Here is a 25,768-nt window from a genome sequence, read left to right as displayed (position 1 = left end):
CCTATACACACGTGCGGTGAACCGCTTGTCCTCTGCCACCAATGTCCTATCCAGGCGCAGCATCTGCATGCAGCGCGAAGTGGCCCACAACAGCCAGGACGTTGCTAGGGCTCTGGTGCAAATCACATCAGCAGTAGATGAGCTGCGGGCAGTTCGCACTACTGGGCCTGGTGTCCTGACTCCCAATGAAGAGGACGCACTATCAGGGAGGATCAGCGCCACCCCCCCACCCACCATGGATAGGCGCCGTAGTGCCCGTAACACTAGGCCTACTGGCCCAACTGTGGAGGGCTCTGTGCAACCCCAAACAGGGGTTTCCTCACAACAGCGTTGCATGTGAGGTGCAGCGAATGTGAACACTGGATGGGTGCAGCTACCCACTGTACTTATACTATTGCTCCTGTTTAAATTTAGCACTGTGACAATAACATGTGCTGGACATTGGGAGAGACATTGGTTGTCATTCAGGCTGTGTGACATCATTGATCCTGCAGTTAAGGAATAAAACACAGTCGCACTAATGCGATCTAGCATTGTGTCTTATTTACTTACCTAGAAATAGTTGTGTGTAATTTCATCTCGCCTCTGGCGCCCAGCAGCTGCACCAGCTACACCGGCTGGCCTACGTCCTGGGCCAGGCCCGTCCACGTCAGATGAATCGGATTCACTGAACTCCACCGGTGTGCCTTTCCTGGTGGCGATGTTGTGCAGCATGGCACATGCTACCACTATCTTGCAACAGGTCTGGGGGCTGGATTGTAGTGCCCCTCCGCTCTTGTGGAGGCATCCGAATCTGCTCTTGAGTATCCCGAATGTGCGTTCAATGGTGCCTCTGGTTGCTATGTGTGCTCTGTTGTATCGCCGCTCCCCAGCGTTGGCAGGATTAATAATAATAATAATATTCAGGTAGGGCGTCAGTATGAAGTCCCGGACCGCATACGCACTGTCACCTGTGAGGTGGGATGGAATGGATATGGTTACACACAGTTCTGCACATGCTAGTCTTACAAAATGTGGCCTCTGTTCAAATGCATTTACCTAGTAAATATCCCTCGCCAAACTCCCCACTTGTGAGTCTACTGTGTATCCCACTGTGACGGAAGATGAAAGCGTTGTGCGTGCAGCCTGGGTATTTTGCAACAATGTCTGTGATGATGTGGGTGGTAGAACAGCCCTGATCTTATAAGACCTTACAGCGGCGTTCGATACCGTAAATCATTCGGCCCTACTAAGCAGATTGAGGACCTTAGGCTTTGCAGGCACGGCTCTGACCCTTCTGACATCCTTTTTGGACTCCCGTACTCAGCAGGTACACTGGGAAGGCTTCCAATCCGATGAATTCTCCCTCCCAGGGGTGGTCCCCCAGGGCTCGGCATTGTCACCTACATTGTTCAACTTGTATGTCACTCCGCTGGGTGCCCTAATCCAATCTCATGGCCTACAATTAGTGTCGTACGCCGACGACACTCAAATTGTAGTGTCAGTATCTCAGTCTATTGAAGCAACAGCAGAGTGTTTTAAGACATGCCTCATTTGTGTAAAAAATTGGATGAGTGGTAATTTTCTAAAATTAAACACGGACAAGACCGAGATAATTGAGTTCGGCCAAAAACCTTCTGTTTGGAGCGACCTCTGGTGGCCTCCTGAGGCGGGCTCATGCCCTGTTTCTGTAGATAAGGTTAGGAATCTGGCCTTTATGCTAGATAAAGATCTTTCCTGTAAAGCGCAAATCAATCAGGTGACCTCCTCCTGTTTCTATACCATCAAGATTCTCAGGAAAATCCTACCATACATCCCGTCAACATTAAAAAAGACGGTGATGGGTGCCCTGGTAATGTCCTGTGTGGACTATTGCAATTCACTCTACCTGGGCACAGGAGAAAAACAGCTGACCAAACTTCAGGCAATCCAAAATGCCGCAGCTAGGGTCCTACTTAACTTACCACGCTGTCATCCAACCTCTAAAGCGATTCGTGAACTTCACTGGTTGCCAGTTAGGCGGAGAATACAGTTCAAAGCCCTCTGCCTGGTCCACAAGTCCTTGTATGGCAAGGGACCTGATGACCTTACTAAACTTCTCCCTCGGTAGTTGCCAGCTCGGACTCTGAGATCGGCCAACCAAGACTTACTATGTCAACCAAGAATAAAGAGAGCTCGATGGGGTGGAAAATCCTTTTCCCACCAAGTCTCCAGACTATGGAACTCTCTGCCCCCGTCACTGCGCTCACAAAAATCTAAAATGTGCTTTAGAAAGGCTTTAAAAACTTGGCTTTTCTCTCAGTACTAAACTTGCTCTCTTCGCTCTCTCTGTACTACAGCGCCAAGATGCCGCGGCATTCGAGCGCTTTATAAATATTCAGTCAGTCAGTCAGTCAGTCAGTATGTGTAGTGTAGGGTGTAGTGTTTAAGGTAGTGTTATAGTGTATGTGTAGTGTAGGGTAGTGTTTTAGGGTTTAGGGTAGTGTTGTAGTGTATGTGTAGTGTAGGGGGTTGTGTTGTAGTGTATGTGTAGTGTAGGGGGTAGTGTTTTAGGGTTTAGGGTAGTGTTGTAGTGTATGTGTAGTGTAGGGGGTAATGTATTAGGGTTTAGGGTAGTGTTGTAGTGTAGGGTAGTGTTTTGGGATTTAGTGTAGTGTTGTAGTGTATGTGTAGTGTAGGGGAAAGAGGTTTAGGGTTTAGGGTAGTGTTGTTGTGTATGTGTAGTGCAGGGTAGTGTATTAGGGTTTAGAGTAGTGTAGTAGTGTATTTGTAGTGTAGGGGGTAGTGTTATAGGGTTTAGGGTAGTGTTTTAGTGTACGTGTAGTGTAGGGTAGTGTTTAAAGGGTTTAGTGTAGTGTTGTAGTGTATGTGCAGTGTGGGGGTAGTGTTTTAGGGTTTTAGGTAGTGTTGTTGTGTATGTGTAGGGGTAAGTGTTTTAGGGTTTAGGGTAGTGTTGCAGTGTATGTGTAGTGTAGGGGGTTGTGTATTAGGGTAGTGTTGTAGTGTACATGTAGTGTAGGGTAGTGTTTTGGGGTAGGGGATCGTTTCTAAAGGGTTTTAGGGTAGTGCTGTAGTTAACTGATATTTTGTAGGGGGTAGTGTTATAGGGTTTAGGGTAGTGTGTAGTGTAGGGGTAGTGTAATAGGGTTTAGGGTAGTGTTGTAGTGTATGTGTAGTGTAGGGTAGTGTTTTAAGGTTTAGGTTAGTGTAGTAGGGTATGTGTAGTGTAGGGGGTTTAGGGTAGTGTTGTAGTGGATGTGTAGTGTAGGGTAGTGTTTTAGGGTTGTGTACTAGTGTATGTGTAGTGTAGGAGGTAGTGTTATAGGGTTTAGGGTAGTGTTGTAGTTTATGTGTAGTGTAGGGTAGTGTTTTAGGGTTAAGGGTAGTGTTGTAGTGTATGTGTAGAGTATGTGGTATGTTTTAGGATTTAGGGTAGTGTTGTAGTGTATGTGTAGTGTAGGGGGTAGTTTGTAAAGGGTTTTAGGGTAGTGCTGTAGTTAACCGATATTTTTTAAATTAATTACCCACCCAAATCCCCTATTTCCCTGGCATCCCGTCCCAGTGGTTAGGTTACAAAAAACCCCAAAAAACTTTGTATGCGTAGTAAAAACATGCGAAGTAAGGTACCGCTAAGAAAAGCAAATTCTAATGTTATTACTAATTTTGCGAAGTAATGACATGCGTACTAAAAAAATGCAAAGTAAATGCTTTTGCGAAGTAAAAACCTCGAAGTAAAAGCATGCTATGTAAATGCATGCTAAGTACCATCATACGTTGGGCAAACACGCCCGGGTGGCGGCTTGCCAGAAGTAGGCCACCATCAGCACCACTCATGACATTAGGCAGGAGAAGGCCCTGTCGACAAGGCGCAGTCCACAGGCGTATGAGAGCACGGTACGGCTTAGGCCGTGATGAGTCATCTGCCACGCGCACCAGCTGCCTGGTTTCACATTGGGTTGTCAGTGGTCAGGAGAATGGCTGGACACTTCGGGGTGGAAATCAAGCCAAAAGACATCCCTGGCCTGAGATAAGCCACCGTAAGGAATGGGAGGCTCGGGAGCTTCATTCAGGAGCCACCCTTTTTGCTTGCGGCGTATGTCCACCTCTCTCGCAATATGAATCTCTTGCAAACATTATATTTACAATAATGCAAAATAGCCATGAAAGCCCCTGATTTCCATTTGTTATTCAGATCATTCACATTAAGTACAAACCTCTCAAATTTTTCTACCATTTCTAATTAGCATAAGGATTTTACCCAGCAGCATTGTCCTTGAGAACACCTCTCTTGATCCATTGGCATCTTATTTTGTTATTCTGCTGATCATATTTTTCCCTTGACACTCAAAGTGGGAATTGGGCATGCCCCGGTTGTGGCTGAAAATGTGTCTTTTCTTATTTCATGTTTTTTGCTAAATGTTAAGAATAAGCTTGCTTCCTTTTACTCTTCCATCTTCTTTTATACCACAGAACTTTTCTAGTGTTCAAGATAGTCACTAGTCCCTCTAGAACCTCATATTCGAACCCCATTTCTTCACAGATACATCCATCCATGTGCCCTTACATTTTGCAGCTTAATTAACACTAGGGTTTACATCTTTTTTAAGAAGGTTTCTACTTCTTTGAAGGTTTGTAGGGTTTGTAAACTGCCCATTGCATGAAGCTGAGACACTGGATGTTTGCACTATCTGTGCTCTTATCTCAGGGCCATATGTATCAAGCCAATTTTCATTCGCAAACGCTGCAATTCGCAAAAAACAGCGTTTGCGAATAAAAATTTGCTATTTGGAATGTATGAAGCCAAAGAGCCTCGCAAAAGGAGAAATAGCAAAAATTGCGATTCCTAACATTGCGAGAGCCAAAAATCTGCGAATTTCCTTGCGATTTTGCGATTTCTCAGATAGCGAAATTCGCAAACGGGAAATCGCAAAGTAAGGAATCACAATGGCATGTATGAAAAATTCACAAATTGTGAATTCTCGAAAATTGCAATTTAGAGAATCACAATTACCACTAAGTAGGAGCATGTGGTAACCAGGTGCAAACTATTTAAGGAGCCCCAGAATGCAACAGACCTCTCCACAATGGCTGGGCTGTACGTGATAGCCAGGAGGCTGCGACCCAGAGCTGCTGCACAGAGGAGAAGACGCCAGGAGAGGATATTCCATGCGCGCATTTCCATCTTCCAGTGCACAGAGGAGGACATCTACACACACTACAGACTGGATAAAGAGAGTATCCTTGTTTTAATTGTGGAACTCAAACCCCTCCTTGAACACCCCACACGCAGGACACAAACCATCCCCACCCACATCCAGCTCCTGTGCTCACTGCAGCTCTTGGCATCAGGTAGTTTCCAGGGGGTGATAGCCTCAGCAGGAGGGGTGTCACAAAGTGCACTTTCGCACTTTTTCCACACATTCCTTGATGCCAAGTCACCCCTCAGGGTCTCTCCCATGGGTTCCCTATCCTCTGGTCTTGCTTTGCCCTCTACTCCTGTTCCAAGAAGCCTGCCTTTTGGAATCTGCCTGTGCTTCCACTGCCTCGGTGGCCAATTGTGGATTATCTCAGTGAGGCTCCTAGCAGACGTTCTAGTAATTCTCTCCCTTCAAACCTCCTTCTAATGTTTTCCGATGCCATGATCAGAGCGGACTCAGTTGAATGACACGGTCGAAAACCATGTTGTGAGGGATCTAATAGTTTATTAGAGTCTATATATCTCATCATTTCTTTATTCATAGCTTTCTCCAGAATCTTGGCTGGTAGGGGCAAGCAGGATATGGGCCGATAATGTTTGAGTTCGGTTGGGTCCAGCGTGTCCTTCTTAAGGATGGGGCGGATACATGCTTTCTTCCAGCTGCTAGGGAATTCCCCTGAGGTGATGACCTTGTTTAACAGGGGAGTTAGGGTGGCTGAAACAGTCTCTGGAATCATATGCAGTACATACGGTGGACAGGGATCTAGCGGGGATCCTGATTTCATCTGTGTGATTAGGTCCACCACCTGCGTCTCCTCTAACAGAGGGAAGCAGGAGAAGCTGGGATGAGAGTGTGTGGCGGTCATACTGTTGTCGGTAAGAGAATCTACTGCTGAAGTACTCAGGTCATCATATACTGCCTGAACCCTCTGTTGAAAGAAGGTAGCGATCCTTGTCACCATATTCTGGTTGGGACTAAAGACAGTATCGCAAGGGGACTTAGTCAGATGGGTGACGGTTTTAAATAGTTCTCTAGCAGTATTGGAGGCCGATTGAATTTTATTTGTAAAATAGGCTGATTTAGCTTGAACTATTGCTAATTTATATTCGTACATACACTACCCTAACTACACTGCCCCACTTACCTCTCTCTCCTCGTGGTCCCTCTCTTCACCTTCAACCATAAATAATTTTACATCTTTAACATTAATTTTAAAAAACGAAAAACAAAGTAAAATAACGCGTAGTAAACAACATTGCGAAGTAAAGGCATGCTAATTAAAAACATGCGAAGTAAAAGACGCGTAGTAAAGGTCGCTTCCCTTGCCCACTGCCTCCTTACCATCGGTGCGTTGCTGGTGCTGCTGGTTACCACAGCCGGCAAGCTGCCGCTCCTCAGTCTTTCCTGATGGCTCTCTGCCTCCTCCTCCAGCCCTGCTTTAATGGCGCTTGGACTCTGGCCTGCCTCTGTGGTGTACCACAACCCCAGGGCAGCCTATTTGACACTTTCCTCCAGGACACATGGGCCCTGGAACCTCTTCTCGAACCTTGTTCTTCCTGGCCTCCTTTCCTCCAACAGTGCAGATGCTGCCAGGGTGACAGCCTAGCTAGCCACCACTGGAAGCTTCTTTGAGGTGCCACAGCTGTCCCCTGAGGTTCCATGCATATGCTGCTGTGGGGCCCGGTATGGTAAGTGGCTGCCTGATCATTTCTGAGCTCTGCCTGCCTGGGGTTACTGACATCTTTGGCCTCCTGCTATTCTCCTGGACCCCTTTCTACTGCTGAGCCCAGCCACCTGGGTGGCTCTCTCTGCAAGAACCGAGCTTGGGTGCTTCGGTGGGGTGCTAATACTTACTGATGGTGCCCTTCCTAATGACAAGTCCCCCCTCAGGGTCTCTCCCATGGGTTCCCTATCCTCTGGTCTTGCTTTGCCCTCTACTCCTGTTCCAAGAAGCCTGCCTTTTGGAATCTGCCTGTGCTTCCACTGCCTCGGTGGCCAATTGTGGATTATCTCAGTGAGGCTCCTAGCAGACGTTCTAGTAATTCTCTCCCTTCAAACCTCCTTGGGACAGCCAGGGCTTCCAGCAAAGCAACACGTCAACTAACTTTTGTGGAGGCTACCCAGACCGCCAAAGATCCTTCGTCCACGTATCCTTCAGCCCCGTTAGATATTATCCTGGAGTCGGTTATGAGCACACTTAAGGCTATACAGACGTCCATTGCTATGATTAAATCTGCTGTCGCAGGGATTCTGCTCCTACACAGAACTGTGCATAGAGACTTGGAACCTCAGTGAATTAGGGTGTACCAAAACTCACCTTAGTATCCAAAATCCCCTACCAGACTAGCAATCAGTGTCTCATTGGTTCTTCCATACCCCCAATGATTAGACAACCCAGAACATGGACTTAAAACACCTTATGTAACGTGGAACACATGAACACTCTTTCGTTATACTATCATACCAGTCCAAAACGAGGAGTAAATGAAGACACGTGCAAGTTTGAAATATTAATTTTATTGCGTGTTCTCAAGCGCAGTATCTTAGCTAATACAAACAAACATATTATAAGCAACAAGGTTATCAGCATAGTTACTATTCCATAAAATACAAAGGGAGAAAGCATGTTAAAATGCTAAAGGGAGGAAGGCTAAATCGCACCTCAGTCTTACCCTCCCTTGCTAGTATATTATATTATATCTACAGAAGATCTCTTTGGGTTTACAAGGGCGGCCCCATACCTCTGGTCCTAGTAGAAAGGGATCACATCATTTTCTACACCAGCTCTCTGCATGCAAATGTTCTCCAAACTGTGTGTGCATGTTCTGCGCAGTGCATTATTAAACGCGCCAAAATCAGAGGTGGCAAGTTCTGCGCACTAAGGTGATTATATAGACATACCGTCACCCAATAAGCACGCATGTTATTTTGCACGCACCCTATGAGTGCGTCACTTAGTTGATATAATTACGATAAGCATAATGCATGCAGCTATGCACGCACCTATTGATCAATACAAATGCTCAGCATCTTCGGATGTTACGTTCTTCACCCGGAGGGTTTGATATGAACCTCTATGGCATGGTATTTCACAACATAGAGACACTCCACGACGTTACAGGAGAGTAAACGTGATCATAATTGAAATTTGCTTTCCTCCTTTTTCTCCACAGGTCTCTTTTTCAACTTTCTTCTGCTTGCTCACTTATTCAGTTGAGCACATACACCCCTAGCAACTTGCCTGTGGGTTAACAGGGGATCAGGATAGGGTGTGCCTTTTAGGGGGCCCACACCTTCCGTCTACCTGTCTTTCGGTCCTGAGGAATACCGGGCACTCGCCCATTGGTAGAAACATGTCGACCAATACACACCAACACATATAGAGATGACTCGGTCGTAACTTGCCTACCAGCATCTCGCCACTATTTATTTTTTAACATTGTTCAGTTGCTCCACAATAAAATTATATTTTTGAGTTAAACCAGGACAATTTTTAACATATTTTCTTTTGCACTTACAGTCACAACCCGCTCCACTGTGATTCAGGTGTCGAAGCACACCCGGTGACGCTAGGCCACCAGGGTGGACCCCGATGATGAAGCATGTCACCGCTAGGCTGGTGAGTGAGGGGTTTTAAATAAAAGGATACACTTTTCCTTTTTGCCAAAAGGTCTACCCTCCAGACTATTCTTCTTATTTTCTGTAGGGGATACTCCTTCTTTTGTTCCAAAAATATCGTTGTACCATCCCCAGACAGATGGTCTGGTGGAGAGGTACAACGGCAACCTCAAACTAACCCTTAAAAAATTCCTTACACAAGATGGGAACAACTGGGATCAGCTTCTTCCCTTGGCCCTGTTTGTTCTCAGAAGTCAGGTCCAAAGTAGCTTTGGGGTGTCCCCATTTGAATTACTGTTTGGAAGGAGACCTCGAACCCTCCTGGAAATCACCAAAGAGACCTTGGAAAAAGACAGTTTTCAAGAAGCCCATACCTTGCTCGAGTATGCCAACCAAGTCAAAGCCCGCCTCCACAAATTAAGAACCCTCGCCCACGACTCCCTGGAGAAAGCCCAGGTAAAAGAAAAACAGACATATGATAATGGCAAACGGTTAAGAGAACTGAAGATAGGGGACTGGGCCTTGATACTACTTCCTTCGTCCACCCACAAATTAAAGAAAGAGTGGCAAGGTCCTTTTCCAGTGATATGTAAAATAGGTAAAACCACTTACTGCACCTCACAGCGACCAAAACACAGATGTATCACATTAATCTTCTTAAGAAGTGGCTAGGGCCTCCACCAAAATAAGCACACATGGTCTCCACTGTGGATACCAGGTCATCCACCGTCGAGTCCACCGTAATCAACGACGAGCTGACCCAAGAACACACAAATGACATTTGTGCCTCACTCAAATCCTTTCAGGATCTGTTTTCCGACCACCCCGGGAGTACACATTTGGCAATGCACTCTATCCCCACTCAAGAGGGTGTCATCATAAAAGAACTACCATACCGGGTGCCTGACGTCATGCCCTTCAGAAGGAGGTAAAACAGATGCTGGAGTCCGGGATAATAGTCCCATCTCACAGTAACTGGTGCTCACCGATCGTGCTTGTACCAAAACCAGACGGTAGCATCCGTTTCTGTATTGACTTCAGAGAGGTGAACCACATTTCCAAACAGGATGGCTATCCCCTTTCCAGGAAGTATGAACTGATAGAAAGACTTGGTGAGGCTCGGTACATCTCTACCATCGACTTCACCAAGGGCTATTGGCGGATCCCCCCGGACCCCAAGGACCAGGAGAAGACCGCTTTTTCCACTCCCAATATTCTTTTTCACTTCACTGTCCTGCCCTCTGGTTTACATGGCTCTCCAGCCAGTTTTCAGATACTGATTGACACTCTCCTGGCACGATATTTGGCCTACTCATCGGCCTACTTAGATGACATAGTGATGTATAGCAAGACCTGGGACGAACACCTGAGACATCTAGAGGCTATATTTACAGAACTCCAATCCGCGCGCTTGCATGTCAATGCAAAGAAGTCCCGTTTTGCCTTTCAGAAGTTTAAATACCTTGGGTATTTGCTTGGGAAGGGCCTAATAGAACCACAAACGGAAAAGGTAAAAGCCATACAGGAAACTCTATTCCCCACCACCAAACGTGACCTTCGGGCCTTTTTGGGTTTGGTAGGATATTACAGGCATTTAATCCCTCAGTTTGCAGCTAAAGCGGCTCCTCTAACTGACCTTCTAAAAATGTCAGCACCTCCTCACAGTTACGCTCGCCCACCGCCCGTGAGCAACGGGCCTTCCACACTCTCAAAATGGCCCTGACCACCTCACCGGCATTACAGAATCCAGATTTTCGTAAACCATTCATCCTCTAAACAGATGCCTCCGGGGTAGGTATGGGAGCTGTTTTGTCCCAACTTGATAGCGAGGGCCTGGAAAGACCTGTCCTGAACATCAGTCAGAAGCTCTTCCCCAGGGAGCATGTCTATCCAACCATAGAGAAAGAGTGTCTGGCAGTAAAATGGGGGATAGAGAAGTTGAGGTATTACCATGAAGGCAGGCCCTTTGTGTTATACACTGACCATGCCCCGTTGACTTGGCTATAGAAAAACAAAGGATGTAAACACCGGGCACTCCGGTGGTTTTTGTCCCTGCAACCCTTTTAATTTGAGGTCCAACACCGTGAGGGCACCGAACAAGGCAATGCGGACTTCCTGTCCCGATTCCGTATTTCCCCCAGTCGGGAAAATCCTGGGGGAAGGGTGTGTCGGGAGAAGCCTGGGGAGCAGGACTCTGGGTCCCTTGTTCATGCCGATATCCTGATAACACAGGTACGGGACGAGGTCGGTCCCTTTAACCATCCAGGAGGCCGGCAGGAGGACGAGCTAGAAGGTGTGATGTCGGCCTTGTGGACCCTATCTGATGGCACTGGCGGACAGAAGAGGGAGGACATCGGTACAGCCTGGAGAACTGCAGAAGAATTGAGAGACGTGGCAGGAAGGGAGAAGATGCCGTATCAGCAGCCCGCTGAAGACCGCTCACCTGCGCGTGCACCGGAGGTCGCCGCAACATCCCGTGAACCAGGAGAAAGCGTCGTCAGAGTCTGACACAGAGCTATGACCCACCACTCACCAGGAGGAGGGTGGCTGGAACAGGTATGTCAGCGTGTCCTGGGTTTAATTAAAACACCAGGAGGGAACAGGTAGCAGAGTGGGAGGACACCGCTTCTATCTTCGCTTTTTTTGGTTTCCGCCCATGTAGCAGGAACGGTGATCCCCTCTCATTCTATCTCCCCCCACCCTTGCAGTTTGGTTCTTAATTGCCATCTACTGACCCTTGGTTTCTTTTGTTTTGGGTCTTCCTTTACTCCTGGAACCAACCTGGAACTCCTTCCGGAGCATAGAAGGTGAACCACCCCTCCAGACTGTCCTGGAACCGGTGCAGCAAAGAAGGACATTCTTGTACCGGACCCTGTACTTTCGTTATTCTTCGTTATAATTTGGTGGACGGATCATTGGCAATAAAGCCTCCCCTCTTGAACTTAACATGTGCGAGTGCTTCCTTAAGGGATAGCCCCCCTCCAGTAAGACGCAACACACAATTAACTGCTTAAACAAAGTTGCATGATATCACACAAGTATAATGACCGAAAAGATTGTCAGTTTCCATATCATATTTTAAATACGTGAAATTGCGTGCACTAGGCCTACCCACACAAGTGAGGTACCATTTTTCACAGAAGACTTTGGGGAATGCGGGGTGGGTAGAAATTTGTGGATCCACGCAGATTCCAGAACTTTCCACCACAGAAATGTGAGGAAATGTGTTTTTTGGACAATTGTTTAGGTTAGCAAGGGATTCTGGGTAACAGAACCTGGTGCGAGCCAGTCTAGTCACCCTATGCTGGATTCCCCTGGGTGTCTAGTTTTTAAAAATGTATAGGTTTGCTAGGTTTCCCTAGGTGCCGGCAGAGCTAGGGTTAAAAAACTACAGCTAGGCACTTTGTCAAAAAAGGGCTATTTTTCATTGTGAAATTGCGGTGCATTCATGTTGCATTTTGAGCCGTTTCCTGTCGTGGGCACTATGCCTACCCACACAAGTGAGTATCATTTTTATCGGGAGACTTAGGGTAATTCAGATCTGTAAAGCAATTGTTATTACCTATTGACTTGCGATGCATTTCTGCCTTCCAAATGAAAGACACTGTGTAAAAAAGAAGTCATTTTGAAAATACTCATAATAGTATCAGTATTCCCAATTTCGGAAATGTGCAAATATCTACTGTTTCTAAACTCTATAATTTGTTCCCATTTCAGAAATACATAGTTGTCTTCCATACCTATTTTTTCATGTTTACTTTTTCCCAGAATAATTGCTATATACCCGGTACATAATAAAAAAACATTTCAAGTCGCTGCTCAGTTTTTGGCTCTGGGTTCGTCGCGTTCTTGGTGAACCTACAAGTCCTATATATCCCCACAACCAGTAAGGTCCAGCGGATGTAACTGTATATTGCTTTCAAAGAGCTGTCATAATTAAAAGAAGTTACAGGTGAAAAAAATTGACACAAAAGGCTGGGTTTTTTAAACTAATTTTCAATTTTTCCTATATTTAACTGTTAGTTTCTATAAAGAAACCTTAAAGGATCTACACAATGACACCAAGCTGAATTTAGAATGTTGTCTTCTTTTCAACAATGTGTAGCTTCCCAGGATCCATTATTGCTTTCATACCCATGTCTACCATTAACTGAAAGGAGGTTGAAAGCACAAAAAATACCTAAAATAGGCTATGTCCCAGAAAAATGCCAAAACTGTATAAAACATTTTGGTTTTCTGACAAAAGTCTGTCATTCCCTAAAAGCTGGGAAATGATGATTTCAGCCACATAAACCCTTTTTAATACCATTTGTAGGGAAAAATCCAGATGCTTTCATTTGCATCACTTTTTTCCCATTTTGTGTCCAAAAAACAAAATGTCTTATTTCTCATGCAATAGATATGTACTGCTACAATCATAAGACAGAATGCGAAGTATAAAATGCACAGCGTTGGGCGTGGCTTGGATGGCAGGAGGAATGGCCGCCTGAATCGAGTGCTCCGCGGGAAGGGAGAGCGAGCTCTATGCTACCACTGCTTCCAGCGGCGCGATTCGGCCCGGATCCACAGCACCTGCACCCGGTCCCTCGCTGCACACACCGATGACCTGATATCGGACTGAGACCGCTTTTGAGGGACTTTGCTGGCCTTCGGGCAGCCGCGCGACCCTCGCCCGGGCTTTGCCCAAAATGGCGGCGCCCTGTCGCGGCTGCAGCGCCTGATCCCCGAGAGAGCTGAAGGTGCTCTTACTGTCTGCAAACGACCCCCGCCGGCAGTAAAGGACTCACAGCCCTAGATAACCACAGCCGGTATCCAAATGCCATCGGAGGGAGGTATGTGATCGGCTGTGTAGGAATCACCCGGCTCCACGCGCCTGACCCTAAAATGGCGGCGGTGCCGATAGCGATCTCCACGAGGAATATGCACACAGACCCTCGGTGAGCTTCAGGGTCCTCCACAAGCCCATCTGCTGCCATCTTCTGCCATCTAGAGACCTAACCTACTTCCAAGTGAAGGTATGTGCAGCCCTACCTGCCTCGCCACTTCTGTCTATGTATGCCAGTGCCTGAGCCTATATCTTTAAGCCCACGCGGGGATTCTTGTCCGACCTCATCGCCACAGGCTGCACTAACACCCTAAGAGGAGTTCCATACCCATGAGCTACAAGAGCAGCACACCTCCGCTAACAGGCACTAATTGGTCTCTGCACCCTGCTCATCCGCAATCCAGTAACCAATATCCAGGGTCATACATCCATTGGAACCTGGTCCTGTCCTCTCAGGTGGCCACAGGGGCGTAAATATTCCTGCAGTCGTCTCTCCTTTTGCGTGGGTGCCCAGTCTTGACAGCCAGCAGTGTCTTCCTACAGTAACTAAGGTCTGGCTGGCTCCCAGCAAACGCGATCAATTTCCAATAGTATTAATAGTTCCACTGCCGTCTCTTAGCACATAGGTGCCCAGCCTCGTCAACCAGCGGTGCCCTCTTACAGCGATTAAGTCGAGCAGGCTCCCGACGTGAGCAAACAAATACCAGGCAACAATGGCGAATATAGAGGGCAGGAATAACCCTAAAAAAGTGAAACCTGAAAGTCTTTTGGACTCACCCATCAAAAGTAAGGCCGACATGGCAGCCAATATAGAAATGATTCTAAGGAAGATGGCAGATCTACATGAACTTTCTAAATCCACCAAAACCAACACCGACTCGATGCAACTGGAGCTCACTGCGATCAGAGCTGATATAAATGTAATTAATAATGGCCTGGGCGCAGCTGAACAACGTATAAGCGACGTGGAGGACATATCGAAGCAATCAGTCGCCAAAATCAAAAGTCTACAAAAGATCACGGAAGAGATGAAACGCCACAATGCAGAGTTGGAGGACAGGAACAGAAGAGGAAACATCAAGATCTTTGGTGTGCCAGAGAATTCCGAAAAGGATGCGGATTCCTGCGTGGCATTCCTTGAATCATGGATTCCCATGATAACCAAATTGAACTTCCCACACGGCCTTGAATTGGATAGGGCACACAGGATCCCCACCTTCACTACCAGGAACTCCAATGGCCCCAGACCACTGATCTGCAAACCACTTAGATTTCAACACGTAGAGATGATCCTCCAATTCGCGAGAAGAAACCACTCCATCACATGGGAAGGCCATAGAATCATCTTCACACAAGACTATTCTAGAGACACGGTATCAATCCGCAAAGGGTTCCTGGAGCTCAGAGACAGGCTAAGATCCAAAAGCATTCCTTTTTCCTTTGCTGGTCCAGCGAAATTCAGGATCGTCTTCAACGGCCATCCGAGATACTTCACTGACCCCAAAATCCTTGCTGATCTTCTGGAAGACCGTCAGGAACAAGAAATGGACCTAGCGTTAGGCCTCTCGAACAAGAGGAAGACATGATATCATATGTTCTCACACGCAGTCAGGCTCATTCTCAATCTCAATCTCGAGTGTAAAGTGTCATTATCGTACTTTAATTGTGATAGTCTTTACCTTGCGGTTACAGGTTCCCACAGGTTTCCACAGGTATCCACATCTGTAATGTGAGTAGGCCTTGTGCCCCATGCATTATTATTTTTATGTGTTCTATTCACGCACGTTGCATCTTCATGTTATAGGCTACGTTGATTTCTCTACAACTTAGTTTGCTGCGGTGAGAAATGGCTGTAGCCCTAAGTCAGATTTTTTGCAATGTGGTCTGTGCCTGATAGAAGGAGGTAACCTTGTTGTAATAATATTGTTCTTTACTGCTCAGAAATGCTCCTTATTGCTCACCATCACAGATCAGTTACAATGTTTTGGATTTATAGATTTATAGATTTAACGGATTCATAGAGTTTATTCATTCCGCCCATGTTCACGGTTAAGTTCGCGGGCCTCTCCGCTCACCGTCGTGGCTGTTTGTACTAGTTGACTAGTTGACATATGTAAATTTCTCAAGCTTTATTCCTACAGTGTTCTATCTTAAGATTGGAAGCTTCTAGTTATCTTCTAAGTATCCCAAAGTTCCGCCTTGCACGGGTCTGCCGTCGCACTCCCGATGTACGTTTTTGGGGGGAGGGGGGGAGGGACAGAGGGTGGGGGTTGGGAGAGGGGGGGGTAGGGAGGGGAGAAAATGGAGCTGGAAGGGTCCAAAGAGCCTTAGATTCCTTTCTGTACGTTCTATGCTGTTTTGTTCTTAAGGTTACCTATGCCACAAATGTCAATTGTATTTCTTTGCAGTCCACTATGCGTCCTCACATTGGCCCACATGTTGCCCACACTGTGCAGCCGGGGGATTTACCCACTGCCTGCCTCAGATCACAGCGCACTATCTCAATGACGTTCCTCATCCCCAATGGCTAAGATAAACTCAATAGCCGATGACCTCACAATAGTCTCTCTCAATGTTAAGGGCCTAAACCATCCGGTAAAAAGGAGGAAAATTCTTGAGTACATTACCAAGTCCAAGGGAGACATTATTTTATTGCAAGAATCCAAACTGTCCGAAGACGATCTACGTTTCCTCAATATTCATTGGGCGTCACACATCCTGTCTTCACCAGCATCCCACAAAAAAGGAGGGGTTATTACCATCTTAGCGAAAAAAGCGAACCTTACTCTAATCTCACACTCCCACGACGAAGTAGGCCGACTTTCCATTACTAATCTTCTCAGGGAGGATGACCCCATTCATGTACTAAATATCTACGGCCCAAACGCAGACGACCCAGATTTCTGGGAATCGGTCTCCCGCTCCCTAGAACCTATCCCTACGGATGACCTGTTGATAGTGGGTGGTGACTTTAATCTCCCCCTGGACCCGATCCTCGATAGGCAATCCAAATGTGCCTTCCACCCCTCCCGCTCACATGACGCCCTCCTTCGCCTATGTGACAGATACCACCTGAAAGACTCATGGCGCCTACAAAACCCAGACGGTAGGGATTACACGTTTTATTCTGCACCTCACAATTCCTATTCACGTATCGACTTCATATTAGTATCAAGCCCCTTCACTCACCTTATAGAGGAGACAGAGATAGCCCCCAAACTAGTCTCTGATCACGCTTGTATCCGAACCAAACTGGCTGGTTCCAGATCGATTTTACCTCCAAGGAGATGGCGCTTCAATGACGAGACACTTACAGACCCCACAAACAAATTATTAATATCGGAGGCCATTGAGGAATATCTCTCTTTAAATGACACCCCCGACACTACACCTACCACCCTGTGGGATGCTCTGAAAGCCACAATCCGCGGGACCATCATCACAATTAGGGCAAGGGTAAACAAGGCGCTCAATAAAGAGCTAGAATCTCTAGAGCAGCAGATTAGCACACTAGAAACCCAACACAAATCCAACCCGCTTGACTCTACCGTCTTTGATACGTTGACCAAGAAAAAATACGAATATAACACCATCACCAGCAAACGGGCGGGGGTATGGATTAACCGCTTCAAGGCCCTGAAACTGTGCGAGGGCAACAAAGCAGGGAAATTGTTGGCCTCCTATCTCAAACACAAACAGAAACTGTCTACCATATCGTCCATTAAAGATTCAGGCAACGTCACACACACCAAACAGTCTAACATCCTTAATACTTTTAAAAAATTCTACGAAGACCTTTACAAAAATGACAAATTACTAGATGAAACAGCCTGCGCTGATTACCTCTCTTCACTCCACCTCCCGAAACTTTCGGAAACTGACAGATCCCATCTGGACTCCCCAATCTCTGGTTCAGAAATCAAAGCAGCGATTAACGCCCTGAAGAACAATAAAGCCCCCGGCCCAGACGCCTTCACTGCACCCTTTTTTAAGGCCTTTGCGGACCAAATTAGCCCCCCACTCCTAAAACTCTTTAACTCCACTGCAAACAATGGCGGTGTTTCTCCATCAATGAGTGAAGCCACGATAATAGTACTGCCAAAAGAGGGGAAGGACCCACTACTCACTAAAAATTACCGTCCCATATCCTTGATAAATCTGGACTGCAAGATTTATGCTAAAATCTTGGCGACCAGACTAAACTCCATTCTCCACAAAGTAATTAGCCCCTCGCAGGTTGGCTTCCTAAGGAACAGGACGTCCAACGACAACACAAGACTACTATGCCATATCCTAGAAAAAGCAAAATCCTCTCCCACACCAATGGTAGCAATAACCTTGGACGCGGAAAAGGCATTTGACAAGGTCTCATGGTCCTTTCTGCACCAGTGTATGTACGCTTTCAACCTTGGCGATACCTATACCAGGATGGTGATGGCCCTCTATTCGGCACCTTCCGCCAGGATTGCTATAAACGGCACCCTCTCGGAACCGTTCCGTCTCTACCAAGGTACAAGACAGGGCTGCCCTCTCTCACCAGCACTCTTTCTCCTAGCCCTTGAGCCCCTCATTACAGACATCAAAACTAACAGAGACATCGCGGGTATCTCCTTTGGGGACACGCGAGTCAAGTTAGCTGCATATGCAGACGATATCTTGATAGCGACCGAAAACCCTACTACCTCCATTGCTGCCCTAATGACCTCGATAGACAAATACTCCTCCCTCTCCGGATACAAATTAAATAGGGATAAGTCCGAAGTAAAACCTCTTAATGTCCACACTTCAAAAGAGGTGCTGGGCGACTCCGGCCTTCTCTGGCAAACAGGAGTAATTAAATATTTGGGAATCGAATTCACAGATGAGATATTGAGTACCCTTAAACATAACGAAAACAAAATCCTGAACAAAATCAAAAATCTGCTGGACGGATGGTCACCCCGTTTCATCACCTGGTGGGGCCGTATTGAAACCATAAAAATGATGATATCCCCCATGGTTAACTACCTCGTCACGATGCTCCCACTCATCCTCTCCAAAGAATTCCATGCTAAAGTAGATAAACACATCTCGGCTTTTCTATGGCAGGGCAAAAAAGCAAGAATTAGTTTAAAAAAACTTCGATTGGATAAGAAATTAGGAGGAGTTAATCTGGCGGATTTTAAAACATACCAAATAGCCTTCTTAGCAAAACAGGGGTCGTACTGGATATCCTCCCAGCCGGACTATAGCCCAGTATGGCTGTCTGTAGAAAAATCGATACTGAAGGGGCTCAGCCCCTGCGCCCTACTCACTGTCAAACCCAGCCCCAACCTAGGCCCGGCTCTAATCTTCAAAAACACTAAAATGGCTCTCTTAAAAGTCAGTAAATATCTACCACAACAATTCCGACAATCACAGTGGGAGTCTCTATGGCACAACACAGCCATCACATACAAAGGGAAACCTCTCAATTACCCCTCCTGGATAGACAAGGGCGTCATATTCCCCCACCAACTCGTCGGAAACGTGCTCCCCCTAACCTTTAAAGAATTGCAGGATAAGTTCCGACTCAATAATATTGAATTTTATAACTTCCTACACATTAAAGTAGCTCTAGCAAAAGCTAACCTGAAGGATGCCACTCCATCCCTCCTAGATTTATTCCCCTCCCTTAACAAGCAAGGACACCAAGTCTCTAGATTGTATAAATTAATGCGACCACAAGCGTCCTCCCTAAATGTACCTATCCAACGCTACTGGGACTCATTCTCCTCCGCACCGAACTCGGACACAATTTGGGCCAGAACTTGGGAATCCACCACCCGCCACAAAATATGCCCCACACTGTCTCAAACCAAGTTCTGGCTTCTACATAAGGCATTCTGGACACCCAGGAGATTGTTTCTTCATAAAATCAAAGACGATGACACGTGTTGGAATTGTTCAGGGGTGGGAGGCGATCTGGAGCACCTAATCTTCAAATGCCCCTGTGTCACCTCGTATTGGGACAAAATCTTTGGTTTCATAAAGGAAGTCCTCCATATTACTCTACCAAGAGAATTCTCGACGCTTGTACTAGGTTTTGCCAAAGCCGTCACTCTCAATGAAAACGATAAAGCCCTACTGGACCTGCTGCTGACGGCTGGGGTTAAAATCATACTTAATAACTGGAAAAGCACGAACAAAGCCTCCTTTCCTCACTGGTTGAACTGGGTATCTTACTTGAGAGGTGCTGACAATATATCCTTGACCTCCACCCCGTGGAGACCCCCAACAAGGAAAATCTGGTCCTCGCTAGACGTTCATTTTGATGCATACAAACCTCCTTGAATCTTGTCTATGAGGCTCTAGAGTGTGTCATCACACAAGGTTCAATCTGTTTGTTAGCCAGTCTTGGTTTTGTACAATCTTCACCACAGATGGATGTTTCCATCTCCCTCATGTTCTACAGGTTTGGATTACGATATTGTACAACTTATGAAGCTTCTGCTCTAGTGGGGTGGTGCCTATCTCCTTCCAGGTCAGGCTATACATGACAACAGGTATCATTGGAAGGTATGTGGACATTTTAAGTGGAATCTTATGTAACGTGATGGACTCATTGTTTTATGGACTCATTTACTGTATTGGTACCAACGTTCTGTATTCCTATTCATGTGACTTTTTATTGTTTCAACGCTCTGTAACTATTCGTACTGAACCGACTATTCCTCTACTGATGAATCTCTTTGCAGCTCCTAATAAAAATCTTTTGAACAAGATAAAATGCACAGCGTTAGCAGTAAGATAAAATAATACTGTAATAGCATGTCTTGTAGCTATGACATATATTAATTAAAATATATACATAAATAAAACAGGCTAAAATACTCAACTGGTGCTTCTAAAATAATCCTACCCCGGTGTACCTAACCTAAGTGTAGTACGAGGGAAGAAGTAGGTGCTGTCTTAGTCTGGTTTAGTAATGCCAAGAGTTGCCAAAGGTTTCTCTAGGTTCTAATCAGCTCCATACCTTAGAATGAGAGAGGTTGGTATCTCTTTCCCGGGACTCGATCTCGAACACCCATGCAAGGGGAGTCAGAAGCACTGGAGCTGGATTCTCAGCGAGGAGGATGACCGCGTCAGGTCAGTGCGTCAGTTGGGGACTTGACTTCCTTCGAGACTTGCTGTGGCGAGCGTGTCGTGCAAGTAGGTAGTCGAACCACACCGTGCCTTGCCATAGCAAGTGAAGGCATATTTATATATTGAAGGTGTTTAGGAATGCCACCCACTCCACTAACATAGCTAAGAACACGTCTGAAAATACATCTGAAAAAATGCATTTAAAACTTTTGCGATGCAAAAAATGCAATTGTGCTGTACATCTTAAAGCAATGTTTCATTCTAAGCATATGTAGACGGTTGAATGCTACATGAATGAATCAAAAACATATATACATTATGAAATGGCTCCTAAATACAGAAGAAAAAGGGCCGAAACCATTTCATTTCAGATTACACAATCATTTTGTCTCAAAGTGTTTCAAAGAATTCTGTTCTCTATGAATAGTTCTACTATAAGCAGATTACTTGTGCCAAAAAATGAAAAATACAAATTTGGAGAAAAAAATTAATCCTAGGAAAAAGTTCTTTGTCTTGTAAAAAATGAAGGTCAAATCCAAAGTCTCTCAGAACACTGTGTGCCAAAATGAAAGGTCAGTGTTAGGGCATGGAGAAAACATGAAATCTTTTAATCCTAGTAGACAAAAGGTTGTCTAGTATTGTAGGTGAAAGTTGGATTAACTCATTTAGAAGATTATCCGCACATAGATGTGAGGCATCACCTTCAGCATTGGTCGCATCAGCAATGTTCATATTGGATGTTACCTGCATGCCTGTTTGCCTCTTGTACCGCAGCAATTTTCGTCTGTGAGATCTCAATGAATGCAGTCATCAGGATTGGTAGCCGCTGGGGACAACACAGAGCATGGACCCTTACAGGGTCCAGCAGAGTATCGACATCCGTATGCATGACTGATGGGAGTGTTAGACAGATGTCTAGCACGCATTCTTCACTGCAAAACAGGCAGGGTAGAACAGGTAAAATGCAATCTTGCCACTTGGTCTGATTGACAGAAACCATGTGGTATTTAATTCTCGTAGAAAAGGTAAGCCTAAAATTTGAATGATGCGCTCACAACACTTCATCTCCAACAGAGCTCTCTGTATGGTGCTTGGAGTGGCGCTGGTGATTTGGCTTGCCATATCGAAGCAGTAGGAGAAAAAATAGCATCCCTGCAACAAGTCCAAAAAGTAGTGGCAGTCCGCCAAACACAGAGTGCATGATGTTGGGAAATATTCAGAGGACTGCTTGAAAAGATGCTAACAGTCCTGAACATACGTTCTTAAATAGGTGTACAATACCGCTCATATCAAACATGTTTAAGATACTTTCCAACATTTCTGAGAAATGTATAGGGCAGTTTGTATTCAAAAGGGCATGTATCTTGGCAGAAGTCCTTGCGACTTGTAGATCATAGGTTTCTTTGGCCAAGGTCAGTGGCACATTTTTTTGTAAAGAATGGCTTGCATTCTGCTTAGAGTATCAATTTGTATAGAAGAGATGTTCAGTGAAGGCCATAGAGGCGACTCAATGACTGTCTTGGTTTGTGGAAACAATACTTGATCAATTCTTATCTGTCATTGCAAATCCCGCACCCAGAGGTAGTCCGCAATTTTTCTAAACTCTGCCAGGCTATTAAAACTCTTTTGTTGAAGCCTGCTTCTCTGAGTAAGCAGGGTCCTAAATGGTTTGACGCTGAATGTTCATTGGCTAACAGGAATTTGCGTAGGGTATTGTTAGTTAAACCTAGGTGTGTCTTAGATGTGAAACTGGCTACGCAGAAGTACAATATAGCAGTTAATAACTGGAAGGGTGTACTTTTAAATGATCGTTGGGAAACCCTATCACAGACTGCAACTAACAACAAGCATTGGAAATGCAATAGGTCTCGGATTTATTTGAGTTAGAGCTAATGGCATTGTAAATGGCAATGTCTTTAAGCCATGTGTTATGGAGTGTATGCATGTGGTGTGTAATGGAATTATGTGGTTTGGATTGGAATTGTTCACCCTGCACACTCGCACACTGTTCACCCTGCACGCTCACACACTGTTCACCCTGCATACTCACTCTGCTCACCCTGGATACTCATACAGACCACCCTGCATACTCACATACTGATCACCCTGCATACTCTTACTGATCACCCTGCATACTCTTACTGATCACCCTGCATACTCTCACTCTCCTCACCCTGCATACTCTCACTCTCCTCACCCGCCATACTCACACTCTGCTCACCCTGCATACTCACACTCTGCTCACACTGCATACTCATACTGATCACCCTGCATACTCATACTGATCACCCTGCATACTCATACTGATCACCCTGCATACTCACACTCTGCTCACCCTGCATACTCACACTCTGCTCACCCTGCATACTCATACTGATCACCCTGCATACTCATACTGATCACCCTGCATACTCATACTGATCACCCTGCATACTCATACTGATCACCCTGCATACTCTCACTCTCCTCACCCGCCATACTCACACTCTGCTCACCCGCCATACTCACACTCTGCTCACCCTGCATACTCACACTCTGCTCACCCTGCATACTCACACTCTGCTCACCCTGCATACTCACACTCTGCTCACCCTGCATACTCACACTCTGCTCACCCTGCATACTCATACTGATCACCCTGCATACTCATACTGATCACCCTGCATACTCATACTGATCACCCTGCATACTCATACTGATCACCCTGCATACTCTCACTCTGCTCACCCGCCATACCCATACTGCTCACCCTGCATACTCATACTGATCACCCTGCATACTCATACTGATCACCCTGCATACTCATACTGATCACCCTGCATACTCACAGTCTGCTCACCCTGCATACTCACATACTGATCACCCTGCATACTCATACTCTGCTCACCCTGCTGGCCCTGGAAACACACATACAAATCACCCTGCATACTCACACTCTGCTCACCCTGCATACTCATACTGATCACCCTGCATACTCATACTGATCACCCTGCATACTCATACTGGTCACCCTGCATACTCATACTGATCACCCTGCATACTCACACTCTGCTCACCCTGCTGGCCCTGGAAACACACATACACATCACCCTGCATACTCACACACTGCTCACCCTGCATACTCCTACTGCTCACCCTGCATACTCCTACTGATCACCCTTCATACTCCTACTGATCACCCTGCATACTCCTACTGATCACCCTGCATACTCCTACTGATCAACCTGCATACTCCTACTGATCACCCTGCATACTCGTACTGATCACCCTGCATACTCAGTCTGCTCACCCTGCATACTCATACTCTGCTCACCCTGCATACTCACACTCTGCTCACCCTGCTGGCCCTGGAAACACACATACACATCACCCTGCATACTCACACACTGCTCACCCTGCATACTCCTACTGCTCACCCTGCATACTCCTACTGATCACCCTTCATACTCCTACTGATCACCCTGCATACTCCTACTGATCACCCTGCATACTCCTACTGATCAACCTGCATACTCCTACTGATCACCCTGCATACTCGTACTGATCACCCTGCATACTCAGTCTGCTCACCCTGCATACTCATACTGATCACCCTGCGTCACACTCTGCTAACCCTGCATACTCACACTCTGCTCACCCTGCATACTCACACTCTGCTCACCCTGCATACTCACACTCTGCTCACCCTGCATACACACACTCTGCTCACCCTGCATACTCACACTGATCACCCTGCATACTCACACTGATCACCCTGCATACTCATACTGATCACCCTGCATACTCATACTGATCACCCTGCATACTCATACTGATCACCCTGCATACTCATACTGATCACCCTGCATACTCTTACTGATCACCCTGCATACTCTTACTGATCACCCTGCATACTCTTACTGATCACCCTGCATACTCTTACTGATCACCCTGCATACTCATACTGATCACCCTGCATACTCTTACTGATCACCCTGCATACTTTATTTAAATTTTTTTGCATAGGAGGCGAGGGCTTTTGGTGGTTACCTTCAAGCTATGCCAGTACAGTGTCTCTTTCACACTACTATGCATTCCGGCAGTCGCGCCATATGTTCTTTGTGACCTGTCTTAACCAAAACGCAGCGCCCAGAGTTGGTCCACAGAGATCGATCATAATAGGGGCACTGAAAAGCGGAGATTATTACACAGGCCCCTTATCTGTGCAATATTTTAGGTATTTAAATACAGCGACAAGGCAGAGAGAATTCATTGATGTCTCGATCGAAAGTACAGCCTGACAATGAAATGGAGAAGACACACCCGGTCAACTTGCGCACACACATCCACACGGAATGCGCACAGGGCGGGGCTCAGAGTTGTAAGGTCTGCCAAAGGGGCCTATATATCCTTCCACCCATCCCCCCCCCCAAAAAAATCGAGTCCTAAAAAATGCGTTATACACGCATTGGTAATTTGGCCTTGAATAAATGTTCAGAAGTAAGACTCCCACGATATGTATTTCAGAATGTGAAAAGCGCAGACAGTGTCTGCATGTATTCAGTGGAACGAGGTGAAAGTTGCGCCGGAAAGAGTGATGATTTTAATATCTTCATATTTTAAGAGGAGGACACAGCAAACATTGGGGCACGCGCGCCCGGCATCTGGCTTCCATTAACACGGACCCACAAGCTTTGGCAGGGAGCCAGCATGCGCGCACACACATGTGAAAAAAAAATAGTAAATGCATAGATGTGAATGGCCGCCAAACATCTGGCTTCAATTACCGCGGCGCATGACAGCTGGTAATTGATGAAATATAGACTTCTCAGGCTCGTCTCCGCATGGAAAATGCAGGAAGTGGAGCAGCTCAAAATCCTATGGCCTATTGCGTGCTGGCTTGTAAAAACACAGCCATGCGCCGGCCAATTGCCAAGCAGCTGCCATACATTCCGAGGAAAAATCACGCGCTTCTCCAGGAATGTCCAGGGCACCTCGCCGCACTCGCCTCAAGAGGACTCTGAAGCCACACCCACTTCGTGGGGTGTAGGCCGAGCCCTAAAAA

The 25,768-nt window shown here is 46.2% G+C and overlaps 1 long non-coding RNA gene across 1 annotated transcript in view; it reads right to left on the bottom strand.

Annotated features, from left to right (window-relative positions):
* Positions 1-563: 563 nt before the first annotated feature.
* The window catches only part of LOC144821386 (uncharacterized), a 64,339-nt gene continuing 39,134 nt past the window's right edge, over positions 564-25,768 (bottom strand). The window contains exon 3 of the long non-coding RNA XR_013608343.1: positions 564-950. This is a non-coding gene — a long non-coding RNA (uncharacterized LOC144821386). The remainder of the gene's footprint in view (positions 951-25,768) is intronic.

This window comes from Lissotriton helveticus, chromosome 2_2, assembly GCF_964261635.1.
Source record: "Lissotriton helveticus chromosome 2_2, aLisHel1.1, whole genome shotgun sequence".
NCBI classification, from domain to species: Eukaryota; Metazoa; Chordata; class Amphibia; order Caudata; family Salamandridae; genus Lissotriton; species Lissotriton helveticus.
The sequence above is the reverse complement of the archived record's forward strand: the minus strand, read 5'-3'. Positions and strand labels throughout refer to the sequence as shown.